The sequence below is a fragment of the Eubalaena glacialis genome, chromosome 1 (genome assembly GCF_028564815.1).
Source record: "Eubalaena glacialis isolate mEubGla1 chromosome 1, mEubGla1.1.hap2.+ XY, whole genome shotgun sequence".
In the NCBI taxonomy this organism is placed as follows: domain Eukaryota; kingdom Metazoa; phylum Chordata; class Mammalia; order Artiodactyla; family Balaenidae; genus Eubalaena; species Eubalaena glacialis.
The window spans coordinates 230,616,576-230,633,082 of NC_083716.1; the positions used below are offsets into that span (position 1 = coordinate 230,616,576).

The 16,507-nt window shown below is 38.2% G+C and overlaps 1 protein-coding gene across 2 annotated transcripts in view; it reads right to left on the bottom strand.

Annotated features, from left to right (window-relative positions):
* The window catches only part of PID1 (phosphotyrosine interaction domain containing 1), a 254,086-nt gene that overhangs the window by 103,976 nt on the left and 133,603 nt on the right, over window positions 1–16,507 (bottom strand). The gene's annotated exons all lie outside the window — the stretch shown is intronic.

A 16,507-nucleotide genomic window follows, 5' to 3' on the forward strand; every position in this document is an offset into this window, starting at 1 on the left:
GAAGCTGATTTACAAATGAATTTGCTGGCATCCTTCCCACTGTTCTTTCTTCTCAGTCTCTGAATGGTTGCTGTGGTTCATCCTCCTACAAAGATGACACTGCTCTTGCCCTCCATTCAGAGAGCACACATGTTGAATTATTTTCCCTCATACACAGCATACACTGGTGAAATGGCTATGTGAAATAAAACTGAGAAACCTTGAAAACATGATGATGCTAAGTGAAAGCAGCCAGACACAAAAGGCCACATATCGTACGATTCCATTTATACGAAATATGCAGAAAAGGCAAATTCGTACAGACAGAAGGTAGATTAGTGGTTGCCTGGGGCTGGGGTGTAGAGGACGGAGAGTAATGGCTTGACCGGTAGAGATGTCCTCTTGGGGTATGAAGATGTTCCGGAACTAGACCGTCTTGATGATTGACAACAGGGCGAACGTACTAAACGCCGCGGAATGATACACTTCAAAACGGTGAAAATGGTAAACTGCACAATATGTGTTTAAAGCAAAAGTCATGAATGAAATAAATAATAAAAGAATCTTTTTTAAAAAGCATTTGAGTTGAGTTGAGGGGATTTAAAAACTACATAAAAATAAAAGCAAGAAAAATAATAGCTATTTTATTTACCATCCACTACCTGTTACTATCTTATTTGGCCTTCACAGCAACCTTGCCAGGTGAGTATTAGTCCCATTTTACAGATGATGTAAGAGAGACTAAGAAAATTAAGTTGCTTCAGGATAGGCAGCTCCTTGCCGTATGATCCAGTAATCCCATTCCTGGGCATATATCCAGACAAAGCTGTAATTCGAAAAGATACATATACCCCAATGTTCATAGCAGCACTATTTACAATAGCCAAACCATGGAAACAACCTAAATGTCCATTGACAGATGAGTGGATAAAGAAGATGTGGTACCTATGTACAATGGAATACTACTCAGCCATAAAAAAGAATGAAATAATGCGATTTGCAGCAACATGAATGGACCTAGAGATTATCATACTAAGCAAAGTAAATCAGAAAGAGAAAGACAAATACCACATGTTATCACTTATATGTGGAATCTAAAATATGACACAAATGAACTTATCTACAAAACGGAAACAAACTCACAGACATAGAGAACAGACTTGTGGTTGCCAACGGGGAAGGGGAATGGGGAAGGGAAGAACTGGGGGTGTGGGATTAGCAGATGCAAACTATTATATATGGAATGAATAAACAACAAGGTCCTACTATATAGCACAGGGAACTATATTCAATATCCTATAATAAACCATAATGGAAAAGGAAAAAAAAAAAGGATAGGCAACTACCGCGAGGTGGAATTAGAATTTGCTTCTGACTCCAAAACTTTGTGACCAGGTTAAGTAGGTGGATAAAATCCTTGACTGTGGCCTTACACATGCATTAACTTCCTGAGTTAATGAACACACCTCATCCACATAGTCACTTAAGAAAGGAGAAAGGTCCTTACCCCGTCTGTGTCCTTGCCATGTCTCATCTCAAAGGAGGCACTATTTCTCAGCAGGAAAAGAAACAGGATGAAAACACAGAACATAGAATTCTAACTCCTTTTCCCACAACCATCTCATGCGCAAAGTAGAGCTTAACCTCCCACTTCTGCCAAATGAGACCTAATCAACCAAATTAACTAGCTAAGTCACTGAGGCCAGGAGGGAATATCGTGGAAAAAAAAAAAAAAAATAGATGGTTTCATGCATCTATGACTGACTTCAGAAGTCATATTTTCATTTTTTTCCAGCTTTATTGAGATATAATTGACATATAACACTGTGTAAGTTTAAGGTGTACAGTGTGGTGATTTGATACAGGTATATATTGTGAAATGTTTACCACAATAAGGTGAGTAAACACTTCCTTCATCTCACATAATTACCATCTTGTTATTGTTGTGATGGTGAGACCATTTAACATCTATTCTCACAGCAGCTTTCAAATATAAGTACAGTATTGTTAACTATAATCACCATTATCCCTGGAACTTACTCACCTTACAGTGGAATGTTTGTACCCTTTGGCCAACATCTCCCCATTTCTTCCACCCTCCATCCCCTGGTAACCATCAGTCTGCTCTTTGTTTCCATGAGTTTGATGTTTTTAGATACCACATGTAAGTGAGATCATACAGTATTTGTCTTTCTCTGTCTGATTTATTTCACTTAGCATAATGCCCTCAAGGTCCATCCGTGTCATCACAAATGGAGAACTTCCTTCTTTTTGTGGCTAAATAATATTTCATTGTATGTATATATACCACATTCTATTTATTCATCTGTCGGTGAACACCTAGGTGATTTCCATATCTTGGCCATTGTGAATAATGCTGCAGTGAACATGGGAGTGTAGATATCTCTTCGAGGTAATGAAGAAATCATAAATTTTCATGATGCTTATAGCCAAATAGCAGACAGGGATGACTGACAAATCAACACACCTCATATACAGAACTTTCGTTAACATTTCATTAGCTCACAAACAGTCAGCACCCTAGTCAGTTGCCTATTTTTTGTCTTTGTTACACAGAAAAAGAAATTTAGCTGATGCTTCCAGCAGTGACTAGCTAGTTACAGATATGCCAATATCTACTTCCCATGATCTGGGAGGGCTCTCCAGTGTGGTTCCTGTTGAGTTTGGTCAATCCTAAAATACACTGGCACCTCCCTCCAATCTTGATGGAACCTTCACTTTCAAACAACTATGGTACCTCACAGCTTCAGAGTGTGAGCTCTGTGGTCTGCAAATGTATACCCCAATAGACTATCTTATGAAGAGGCGGCATCCTCCTTGGTGGCACCTGATACACAAGATCTATATAAAAATGCTTAGGATATAATTACAGCTAAATCTAGGGCTACAGAAAGGCTAGTCTCCAGCAGGTCCAGCTTTTCAAAACAACACTGAACGGGGGTGGGAGTCAAAGGAGTGGTGCAGGGAATGAAAGCATCTCATTGAATCAAGAAGGAACTTCGGCTGCAAAGCTGCAATGAGTTTTTTTTTTGTAACTCCAACATGTGGCAATTAAATGAATTACTGTTCAGAAACTAAAAGAAGGACACCCAGAGCAGCAAAGAAGACCCGAAGATAAGGACGGGTACATTTTAAAGCAGGAAAAGAGTAATCATGTGAAATGCAGAACTCATTATTAGACAGTAAACAACAAGCTCAATTTATGCGTGTTGATTAATGGAATAAGGTCTGAAGAGCAGTCAGCAGATGTGGTTAGTAGTTTCTAAGATGGCCCCAACAATCCTCACTTCCCAGTATTCAGGTCCTTGTATAATCCTCTCCCCTTGAGTGTGGACCGGATCTTGTTGTGACTGGCTTCTAAGATGCCACTTCCAAGTTTAAGTTACAAAAAGACTCTGTCTTGTGTCCTGCTTATCCCCCCACTGCTCTCTCACTTGCTTATTCTGATGGAAGCCAGCCGCCATGTTGGAGAGCTGCCCTATGGAGAGGCTCTCGTGGCAAGGAAATGAGGTCTCTGGCAGATGCCCTCAGTCCAGCCACCTGTAAGGAGCCGAATCCTGCCAACAACCACCTGAGTGAGCTTGGAAGTGGAACCTCTCTCAGTTGACCTTTGAGACGAAACTCCAGGCCCAGCCAACAGCTCCATCAATGAGAGCCACAGGAGAGACCCCTGAGGCACAGGCAGCCAGCCAAGCTGCACTCACATTCTTGAACCTCAGAAACTGTGAGATAATAAATGTTTGCTGCCTTAAGCAACTCATTTGGGGGTAATTTTTATGCAGCAATGGATAACAAATATAACAGAGTTTTCTGATATTTCACTGGTTAATAGAGAATCATTTCATAAATTTAATATTCCTCCCTCTTGGATTTGGCCCCCTAACATATTTCCTACATATGAAAATAGCTTCTTTTGCCTCTTTATTTGAATTAAGGATAACGGATTATTTACCCTCCACTAAAAAATCAACTAAGGATTGGCACTTTCTCTTTGATTCAAATATACTGGCTGGTTATTCTGAACTTCAGGGGCATAAATTGACTAAGGAAATTATTAGTACTGTTTGACCCCTGAGAAAATTTAGACAACTATTTGCTCAAAATTCTCAGCTCTACCTTAACCTAAAACTACACACTGCAGTGATGGAAAACATTAAGTAGAAGGTTCATACATCCTATGCCAGATCTTATCACGTATCTTTTTGGTAAACATGTTTTTCTTAGAGAAATGAGCCATAAACTAAAGTCTATGCAGCAGAAAAATTCAACTCCCTTAAGACAAATGGCTATCTCCTACCACTAAGCTTTGCTTGTAACAGTGAAGGAAAAATGCAAGCGGAAGATGAGGGATTTTTTTTTTTTTACATTTAAGAGCTTTAATAAATTAAGTTCATGATTCTTTTTCTTTAATCACAAACCTTTGCATATGTCATCAATTTCAAGTAAAATAAACTGCATGAGGCAATGCCCTTTTCTGATTCCTCATAAGTAGTTGTTCTATTTAATACATTTGGGGAAGTCTCAGGAACAAAAGCATAGAGAAAATGAAATGATTTCTGTCAAATATGCCATGCATATTTGTATGGGTAAGTAGGTGATATATGTGCTTTAATAAAAAGAACCAGGGGCCCTGAGAGTGGAAAATAAAGCATCATCATTTATCCTTTTATCATTCTTTATGATAAAACATATTTAAATTAATTTCTAACAGTAAAGATGATATTTATCTCTTACCAGAGGACTGAATTTCAAATCAAGGACACTAAATTCAGTCTGATGTTCCCAATTAGATGTTAATGGCTTAAATATATTATGTCCCGAATGAAGGCAGAGAAATGAACAAAGGCTTGAACTCAAAACACTGTAAAGTAAGTCAGTCCTCAAGTGCTGAAAGACACAAATAAACAAAATAACAATAAAGACACATAGACACTTCTACACGGGGATGAAGAGAATAGGTGGATTTAGGTCTAATGCATCTGCATCAATTACACAGGTAACTGAATCTCCATAAACCAGCACCAAGAGTTATGCTTTCTATAAATGATGCACTTTGCTTAGCTAGTTTATAAATATATACACATCAAGGCCATTGAAAACTGCACGGAACGGGCTCTCCATTGTTCTGTTTGAGAAACTGGAAGAAAGCAAAAGAGAGACTTTGATGGATCACAGAGAAACGCATCAGCCTTCCTCTGCGTAAGGCAGGCAAAGCTTCTCCTTTGTGCAGAAGGGGCACGGGTCTCCCTCCCACTGCACCCTGCAGAACGCACTGGACCCTCAGCCGGTAGAAATGAGAAACGAAACGACGTGCCTGGAGAAAGGCAAACAAGTTCTTGGAAACGTAGAGGATAACAACAGCAAATGGCCTTTTGCTTCCATTGTCAAATCACAGCAGAAAGCAGCCCCCACCCCACCCACCTCCACTTTTCTCCTGGACCCTCAGAAGGAGGCAGGAAACAGTGGTGATGGTCACGTCACATGTGCAAAGACTACAGCAACAAGTTGTCTTCTGAAAAAAACCTCAGCACTTATAAAAATGTTATTAAACATTTTTTAGCTTTATTGAGGTATAATTGACAAATGAAAATTGTACATTTTAAGGTGTACAACTTTGATGCTTTGATAGATGCATACAATGTGAAATGATCACCACAGCAATGCTAATTAACATATTCATCACCTCACGTAGGTTGTCTTTTTGTGGGTGATAAGAACACTTAAGATCTACCCTCTAAGCAAATTTCAAGTACACAATACAATATTGTTAACTATAGTTGACTATGCTGTACCGTAGATCTCCAGAACTTATTCATCTTGCAAAAGTGAAACTCTGTACCATCTGACCAACATTTCCTCATTTCCCCCACTACCCACCCCCTCAGACCCTGGCAACCACCATTCTACTCTTTGCTTTGATGAGTTTGACTATTTTAGATTTTACTTATAAGTGAGAACAGGCAGTATTTGTCTTTGTGCCTGGCTTTTATCACTTAGCATAATGTCCTCCAGGCTCACCCATGTTGTCCCAAATTTCTCAGGATTTCTCATGCAGTTTTTCTCCCCTATCTGTCCATCACCAAAGCCCAACTGAAACGCCTGCTCTTCAAAATGGGTTGCAAGAGCCTCTTTCTTGCAGAGTTACCTACATACCATCTCCGCATTCTCTAAAATACTCATTTGACTATTGGGTGATCATTGAGTCAAAACTGGAGCAGAAAAAAGACACCCTGTGGCCTAAGATCTAATGTTCTACATCGTCATCTTGCTATTTGCTATAGACATATTTTTGTTGTTTCACTGTGTCAGTTTCCCCTTTCCACAGTCCTAACATATCTGATTTCCCTTTGGAAGTTCAGGTAGCCTGAGTAAGCTCCACCACAGAAGAAAATTCCCAGGCTGGTACCTTCCACCCCTGGACCAAGGTGATTTGGTTGGGCTGGGAAGGTAGTGTGAACCTATCTAATCAGAGGCCCTTGGTGCTTTTTCTGGACAGATGAGATCCAGGGTATAGGAGGAGGGAAGGAAGCAGGAAAGGGGGCAGTGGGAAAAGGGAAGAAATGGGTAGGAGAGAAAAGGGACTAAAGGAAAGGGTGGAATAAAGAGAAAAGAGAAAAAGAAGGGCAAGAAAAAGAGGCAGAAGGAAAAAAGAGCTTCCTTATACCCAACACTCCTTCATAATACACGAATTCTTAATCTTGCTTCGACATCATTGTCAAGGCACTTAACCTACATTTATTCACACTTAAAAGAAAGAAAACAGGATACAACATCTCAAATACCACCTTATTCACAGCCACAGCATAATCATTAGTTAATGAGTCAAATACTGAAGCCTAAAGACAAACCACTATGAATTAATGAGCGAGGTGAAGAATCCATCTATCCTACAAATACGGTGATAATGACACTCTGCTTCTTTCACAGAACACTGAATTTTCCATATTTCAGATAGTGCTGATCTTAGCATCTTTCTATTCCAAAAACATGTGTTGTGATCTATGGAACAAGAAGAACGAAAAACTCCCAAGTCTAAACACTCAGGCACTGAGAAAGTCTCTTCTGCTTGCTGCAAAGACATCTCGACCCACAAATGTGGAGTTTGCCCTACTTAATTGAGCCATCTTGGCTATGATAACTGGCTGCTAGTTGTCAATAAGTTTCAGAGTTTGGCCAAAGCTAGATGAGCTGCATTTCATTTGATGTCTTTAACATCCACACGAGTGATTATGATTTCTTTTCTTATCTCTCCGGTGATACAGTAAGGAGGAGCAGTGTCACCAGATTGGCCCAGAAATGAAGAAAATGAAACAGTAAGGCTGATTTTCCATCTCTTTGTTAAGAACGTCACTCAGCCTGATGGGTCTAGGCTTTCTCACCTGCTGCATGGCCCCAAGAAGGCATTTGGTCTAAATCTAAATATCTGACACCAGCCTATCACTTTTTCCTCCTGAAACAACAGCAAGTATCAATGAACGATCCTGGCATGCTCTTCTGCAAAGCCAAGAAGCAGCCTCAAGGTCTTTACTATTGTACTCCAGGTCCTTTGTCTCCAAAGTACACCCTGGGAGGTATGCAATAGAATCCCTTAGGTTAGGGATGGTATACCTTAGAATTTCTATTTACAGTTACTTTTTTCTTCAAAAATGTTAAATAAATTCAACATAACTCATGCTTAATATACAGACTGACACTGGCACCCTCAGCCAGTCCATATGTCAGATAACTAGTGTCACAGACAGAACAAGAAGTCTCCAAGGGTGTGGTTCTACCGTGGAAAAGGAGTTGACGGGGCCACCTCACTCTTGTGATCACTCAGAACATGACCGTTCACATTTGCTCATCTCCATGAATTTATGGGTTTCATAGTCTGATTTTAACAAAGCCCAGCTGAAATTCCTGCTAATAAACAGGATTTAAGATAATAAAAAGAATTCACACACAACCAGACGACAACAACAACAAAAATGGATTTAAGATAATAAAAAGAATTCACACACAACCAGACGACAACAACAACAAAAATGGCAGAGCTGTTACATCTCCTTCTGTCATGTGATCTTTTCTACCTCATTCTAGGGTGAAAACTGATGATCTGATTAGATCTGAAAGGTTAGCCAAAGAATACTGAAGTCATCAAAGCCATTTGAAATTTGGTTTTACATCTACTGTAATTAAAGAAGAACTTGCCTAAACTGATGATAATATGAAGCCATTGCAATTAAAAAGATATATATATAATATCATTTATTTCAGATTTAGCTCATTCTTCTAAAATTTCCATTTTATGTATTTTTTAAATATACATAAATGTATCAGTAACCATTAATACATAGATTTATCCTATATATTAATAAATTTATAGTTATCAGTAGTGAATGTTTATTTTGTTTAAAAGGAAGCATAAGTTAAAAGGAAAAATGCATAAAGTCCCTAGTAGGGATTTTAGTGACAGATAAACTAATTCATTTCATGAATGAATAAACTAATTTTTTCTTTGTCCTAAGGGGACTCTAAATTCCCTTCCTTTGACTCTCTTTTCTCAGAATGACTCCAGTATACACGTGGCAGAATGAGTTATCTCCCTCCCTGCTCTTCCTCTCTTCCTAGAGGTGACCCTTGCTAAGAAGGACAAATGAAATCCAGATTCTGTTGGCATAGCTATGAATAAACCAGGTTTTTGCTATAGAAAAGAGTCAATTTTTATCCTCAAGATAAAAGTTTGCTTGGTGGCAAATTTATGCTGAGGGCCCTGAAAGCCCCTGTAGGTCTCCCCAACCCCAAACCAAATGCTCCCTGTCAGCCAGACCCAGTAGGGGATGGGGCTGTAAGGGAGGGGTAAGGAGTGAAAGGACTTTAGGACACCTTTGGAATGAGAATGAGGAAGAGAGAACAAAGAAGGGACTTTTGGACACAAGCAAGGTGAGCTCTGAATGAACTGGTGAGCTATCCAAGGAGAAAAGTAAACACTTGTTTTACATCATCCCATGAATAGACTAATAGTAAGATGTCTCTGTGATCATGGACAGCACCTTCCCTGCCCTAGCAAATATTATAGGCACAGATAGATGGTGACAAATGAGAATTTTAACACTGCTCATAAGTGTCACAAAAACAAGTTTTAAAGAGAATGGATTCATCCATCAATGGTGTGGGGGAAAAACCTAATTTCAGTAGGATCATTAGCTCACAAGGTAGCTTTCCTGTTTCCCAGGATGATAAAACCTCATTTATACCCATTACTTCCTCAGTAAATTATTTTATAATTCCCGGATTTGGCTTACGAAGATGACTGGTGACTCATAAATGCCAATCTAACTAATGTCTCACTCAGAGAACTCAGTATGCACGGAAGCCCAGACATCATTTCTCCTGCCAAGAAATGAATGTATAATATTTTCAGTAAAAACAAAGAAATGAACAGCCAGCACACCAAGGAACACATCTGCCCCTGTTGTCACAGTGGTTTTTATAATTACTTGCTGGTAGTCAGGAACTGAAATGCACAGAGATGTAATAAGAAATAGCTGTTCCTATTTAAGAGCGCAATTAATGACCTTTTTATGATCTGGGTAATTTATTGCCACTTTAACATCTATATCTCATTTGCCACCATTTTGTCTATAGTTCATTGACCTTTCCATTCAAACTAAGGGGAGCTGTATTTGAATAACAATGGTACTTTATTTATACAGCTCTACTCTTAGGAAAAGTTCAAAGTACTTTATAAATATCTCTTTAAACTTGAAAGTAAGTTAAGGATCACCATTTCTATCTCAGATAAAAATATAAAACAAGGAAGTTTAAACAGGTAAAATTAGCAATTTAGAGAGGGTTTAATAATTCAGAGAGGATTTCTGGATAAAGATGGCAAGTTGACCTTAAATATTTATGTCCTCTGCAAACTCCACTAAATTGATCATAACGGACATTTTTAAGTCATAAGCACAAAAGGACAAAATGAATGGGAGAGAACAGAGTAACATACTAGGGGTTCCAACAAAGATTTGAAAGCTTGAGAAAACCCAGTGAGTCTACACATATAAGCCACATCCTCCAAAGCAAGTTTTATAAAGCTGGTATTTTTATCTGATTTATCTATATTGTTTCTTATTTGTCAAATGGTTTCAAAAATCGGAGGGGAAGGAGAAATTTTACTCAAGAGTCCCAAAAATACCAAGAAATAAGAGTCTCCAAATTGAAAAGATCCACTACTTTCCAATTAAATGAATTGGGGCAAGGGTGGAAAATTCACACCAAGACACAGAAATCAATGGGCAGTGCCTTCACAATTTAAGCAGAAATTATATCTAACTTATATTTCTATAGCCAGCCAAACTTTCCAAAAGGTGAGAGCAGAATGAAGAAATTTTCAGGCACACAAGGCACACAATTTTTATTTCTTAATATGTGTTCCAGCAAAATAAGAGAATAAATCTTTTTTTAAAAGAGGAAGAAATCAGAGGAGTATCCACCACAGGAGAGAGAAATCCCAGAGTTATAACAGTGAGGACTGCCTAGAAACAAATAGTCTAGTCTGGTGCAGAAGCACCAGAGAGAATCCCAGGAGAAGATTAAAAAGATTCACAGAATCTCTATAATTGACTAGTTGAGTAACATATTTATTGACAGGTAAATGCCAAATCTGACACAGTACTGGGGAACAAACTATACTAACTCTAAACTTAAATTATTAATTCAAAGAAAAGTGAACAAAAAAATACCCTCAGGGTGTAATGATGGACCCTTTAGTTATTATGTACATATTGACTAAACTAAAATTTCAGAAGTAACTATATTAGGAAGATGGAGGAAGGAAAGTGGGTAGGGTTATTACAGACCTAAATCTTCATCTACCAAAATACCCAGAAGATTTCTAAAATAGGTGAAAACATAATATTTAAAATATGAAAGTAGGGGGAGGACTTTCAAGAAGGCAGAGGAGTAAGACAAGGAGATCACCTTCCTCCCCACAAATACATCAAAAATACATCTACATGTGGAACAACTCCTACAGAATACCTACTGAATGCTGGCAGAAGACCTCAGACATCCCAAAAGGGTCTTGGTGCTCCGACCAGGTGTCAGGCCTGAGCCTCTGAGGTGGGAGAGCCGAGTTCAGGACATTGGTCCACCAGAGACCTCCTGGCCCCATGTAATATCAATCGGTGAGAGCTCGCCCAGAGATCTCCGTCTCAACGCTAAGACCCAGCTCCACTCAACAACCAGCAAGCTCCAGTGCTGGACACGCCATGCCAAAGTAGCAAGACAGGAACACAACCACAGCCATTAGAAGAGAAGCTGCCTAAAATCATAATAAGTTCACAAACACCCCAAAACACACCACCGAACGTGCTCCTGCCCACCAGAAAGAAAAGATCCAGCTGCATCCACCAGAACACAGGCATCAGCCCCCCCCACCAGGAAGCCTACCCAGTCCACGGAACCAACCTTACCCACTGGGGGCAGACACCAAAAACAATGGGAACTACGAACCAGCAGCCTACAAAAAGGAGACTCCAAACACAGTATGTTAAGCAAAATGAAAAGACAGATAAATACGCAGCACATGAAGAAGCAAAGTAAAAACCCACCAGACCAAACAAATTAAGAGGAAATAGGCAGTCTACCTGAAAAAGAATTCAGAGTAATGATAGTAAAGATGATCCAAAATCTTGGAAACGAATGGAGAAAATACAAGAAACGTTTAACAAGGACCTATAAGAACTAAAGACCAAACAAACAATGATGAACAACACAAAAAATGAAATTAAAAATTCTCTAGAAGGAATCAATAGCAGAATAACTGAGGCAGAAGAACAGATAAGTGACCTGGAAGATAAAATAGTGGAAATAACTACCACAGAGCAGAATAAAGAAAAAAGAATGAAAAGAATTGAGGACAGTCTCAGAGACCTCTGGGACAATGTTAAACGCACCAACATTAGAATTATAGGGCTCCAGAAGAAGAAGAGAAAAAGAAAGGGTCTGAGAAAATATTTGAAGAGATTATAGTTGAAAACTTCCCTAATATGGGAAAGGAAACAGTCAATCAAGTCCAGGAAGTGCAGAGAGTCCCATAAGGATAAATCCAAGGAGAAACACGCCAAGACATATTAATCAAAGTATCAAAAATTAAATACATAGAAAAAATATTAAAAGCAGCAAGGGAAACGCAACAAATAACATACAAGGGACTCCCCATAAAGTTAACAGCTGATCTTTCAGCAGAAACTCTGCAAGCCAGAAGGGAGTGGCAGGACATATATAAACTGATGAAAGGGAAAAACCTACAATCAAGATTACTATATCCAGCAAGGATCTCATTCAGATTCAACAGAGAAATGAAAACCTTTACAGACAAGCAAAAATTAAGAGAATTCAGCACCACCAAACCAGCTTTACACAAATGCTAAAGCAACTTCTCTAGGCAGGAAACACAAGAGAAGGAAAAGACCTACAATAACAAACCCCAAACAATTAAGAAAATGGTAATAGGAACATACATATCAATAATTACCTTAAATGTAAATGGATTAAATGCTCCAACCAAAAGACACAGACTGGCTGAATGGATACAAAAACAAGACCCGTATATATGCTGTCTACAAGACAGCCACTTCACACCTAGGGACACATATAGACTGAAAGTGAGGGGATGGAAAAAGATATTCCATGCAAATGGAAATCAAAAGAAAGCTGGAGCAGCAACTCTAATATCAGACAAAATCGACTTTAAAATAAAGACTATTACAAGAGACAAAGAAGGACACTACATAGTGATCAAGGGATCAATCCAAGAAGAATATATAACAATTCTAAATGTTTATGCACCCAACAAAGGAGCACCTCAATACATAAGGCAAATGTTAACAGCCAAAAAAGGGGAAATCAACAGTAACACAATACTAGTAGGGGACTTCAACAACCCATTTTCACCAATGGACAGATCATCCAAAATGAAAATAAATAAGGAAACACAAGCTTTAAATGACACATTAAACAAGATGGACTTAATTGATATTTATAGGACATTCCATCCAAAAACAGCAGAATAAACTTTCTTCTCAAGTGCTCATGGAACATTCTCCAGAATAGATGATATCTTGGGTCACAAATCAAGCCTTGGTAAATGTAAGAAAATTGAAATTGTATCAAGTATGTTTTCTGACCACAACACTATGAGACTAGATATCAATTACAGGAAAGAAACTGTAAAAAAAAATACAAACATATGGAGGCTAAACAATATACTACTAAATAACCAAGAGATCACTGAAGAAATCAAAGAGGAAATCAGAAAATACACAGAAACAAATGACAATGAAAACACAATGACCCAAAACCTATGGAATACAGCAAAAGCAGTTCTAACACGGAAGTTTATAACAATACAATCCTACCTCAAGAAACGAGAAAAATCTCAAGTAAACAACCTAACCTTAACCTAAAGCAATTAGAGAAAGAAGAACAAAAAAAAAAAAAAACCAATGATAGCAGAAGGAAAGCATAAAGATCAGATCAGATATAAATGAAAAAGAAATGAAGGAAACAATAGCAAAGATTAATAAAACTAAAAGCTGGTTCTTTGAGAAGATAAGCAAAATTGATAAACCATTAGCCAGACTCATCAAGAAAAAAACAGAAAAGACTCAAATCAACAGAATTAGAAATGAAAAAGAAGTAACAACTGACACGGCAGAAATGCAAAGGATCATGAGAGATTACTACAAGCAACTATATGCCAATAAAATGGACAACCTGGAGAAATGGACAAATTCTTAGAGAAGCACAACCTTCCAAAACTGAACCAGGAAGAAATAGAAAATATAAACAGACCAATCACAAGCACTGAAATTGAGACTGGGATTAAAAATCTTCCAACAAACAAAATCCCAGGACCAGATGGCTTCACAGGTGAATTCTCTCAAACATTTGGAGAAGAGCTAACACCTATCCTTCTCAAACTCTTCCAAAATATAGCAGAGAGGGGAACACTCCCAAACCCATTCTACGAGGCTACTATCACCCTGACACCAAAAGGAGACAAAGATGTCACAAAAAAGGAAAACTACAGGTCAGTGTCTCTGACGAATATCGATACAAAAATCCTCAACAAAATACTAGCAAACAGAATCCAACAGCACATTGATAGGATCATACACCATGATCAAGTGGGGTTTATCCCAGGGATGCAAGGATTCTTCAATATATGCAAATCAATCAATGTGATACACCATATTAACAAACTGAAGAATAAAAACCATATGATCATCTCAATAGATGAAGAAAGAGCTTTTGACAAAATTCAACACCCATTTATCATAAAAACTCTCCAGAAAGTAGGCATTGAGGGAACCTACCTCAACATAGGCCATATACGACAAACCCACAGCCAACATCGTTCTCAATGGTGAAAAACTGAAACCATTTCCTCTAAGACCAGGAACAAGACAAGGTTGCCCACTCTCACCACTATTACTCAACATAGTTTTGGAAGTGTTAGCTACAGCTATCAGAGAAGAAAAAGAAATAAAAGGAATCCAAATTGGAAAAGAAGAAGTAAAGCTGTCACTGGTTGCAGATGACATGATACTATACATAGAGAATCCTAAAGATGCTACCAGAAAACTACTAGAGCTAGTCATTGAATTTGGTAAAGTAGCAGGATACAAAATTAATGCACAGAAATCTCTTGCATTCCTATACACTAATGATGAAAAATCTGAAAGAGAAATTAAGGAAACACTCCCAACAAAAAGAATAAAATACCTAGGAATAAACCTACCTAAGGAGACAAAAGACCTGTATGCAGAAAACAATAAGACACTGATGAAAGAAATTAAAGATGATACAAACAGATGGAGAGACATACCATGTTCTTGGATTGGAAGAATTAACATTGTGAAAATAACTATACTACCCAAAGCAATCTACAGATTCAATGCAATCCCTGTCAAACTACCAATGGCATTTTTCCAAGAACTAGAACAAAAAATTTCACAATTTGTATGGAACCACAAAAGACCCCGAATAGCCAAAGCAATCTTGAGACAGAAAACTGGAGCTGGAGGAATCAGGCTCCCTGACTTCAGACTATACTACAAAGCTACAGTAATCAAGACAGTATGGTTCTGGCACAAAAACAGAAAAATAGATAAATGGAACAGGATAGAAAGCCCAGTAAAAGAATGAAATTAGAACACTTCCTAACACCATACAGAAAAATAAACTCAAAATGGATTAAAGACCTAAATGTAAGACCAGACACTATAAAACTCTTAGAGGAAAACATAGGCAGAACACTCTATGACATAAAACACAGCAAGATCCTTTTTGACCCACCTCCTGGAGAAATGGAAATAAAAACAAAAATAAACAAATGGGACCTAATGAAACTTAAAAGCTTTTGCACAGCAAAGGAAACCATAAACAAGATGAAAAGACAACCCTCAGAATGGGAGAAAAGATTTGCAAACAAAACAACTGACAAAGGATTAATCTCCAAAATATACAAGCAGCTCATGCAGCTCAGTATCAAAAAAACAAACAACCCAATCCAAAACCGGGCAGAAGATCTAAATAGACATTTTTCCAAAGAAGATATATAGATTGCCAACAGACACATGAAAGGATGCTCAACATCACTAATCATTAGAGAAATGCAAATCAAAACTACAATGAGGTATCACCTCACACCAGTCAGAATGGCCATCATCAAAAAATCTACAAACAATAAATGCTGGAGAGGGTGTGGAGAAAAGGGAACCCTCTTGCTCTGTTGGTGGGAATGTAGATTGATACAGCCACTATGGAGAACAGTATGGAGGTTCCTTAAAAAACTAAAAATAAAACTACCATATGACCCAGCAATCCCACTACTGGGCATATACCCTGAGAAAACCATAATTCAAAAAGAGTCATGTACCACAATGTTCATCGCAGCTCCATTTACAATAGCCAGGACATGGAAGCAACCTAAGTGTCCATCAACAGATGAATGGATAAAGAAGATGCGGCACATATATACAATAGAATATTACTCAGCCATAAAAAGAAATGAAATTGAGTTATTTGTAGTGAGGTGGATGGATCTAGAGTCTGTCATACAGAGTGAAGTAAGTCAGAAAGAAAAAAACAAATACCGTTTGCTAACACATATATATAGAATCTAAAAAAAAAAAAAAAATGACTCTGAAGAACCTAGGGGCAGGACAGGAATAAAGACGCAGATGTAGAGAATGGACTTAAGGACATGGGGAGGGGGAAGGGTAAGCTGGGACAAAGTGAGCGAGTGGCATTGACATATATACACTACCAAATGTAAAACAGATAGGTAGTGGGAAGCAGCCACATAGCACAGGGAGATCAGCTCCATGCTTTGTGACCACCTAGAGGGGTGGGATACGGAGGGTGGGAGGGAGACGTAAGAGGGAGGGGATATGGGGATATATGTATACATATAGCTGATTCACTTTGTTACACAGCAGAAACTAACACAACATTG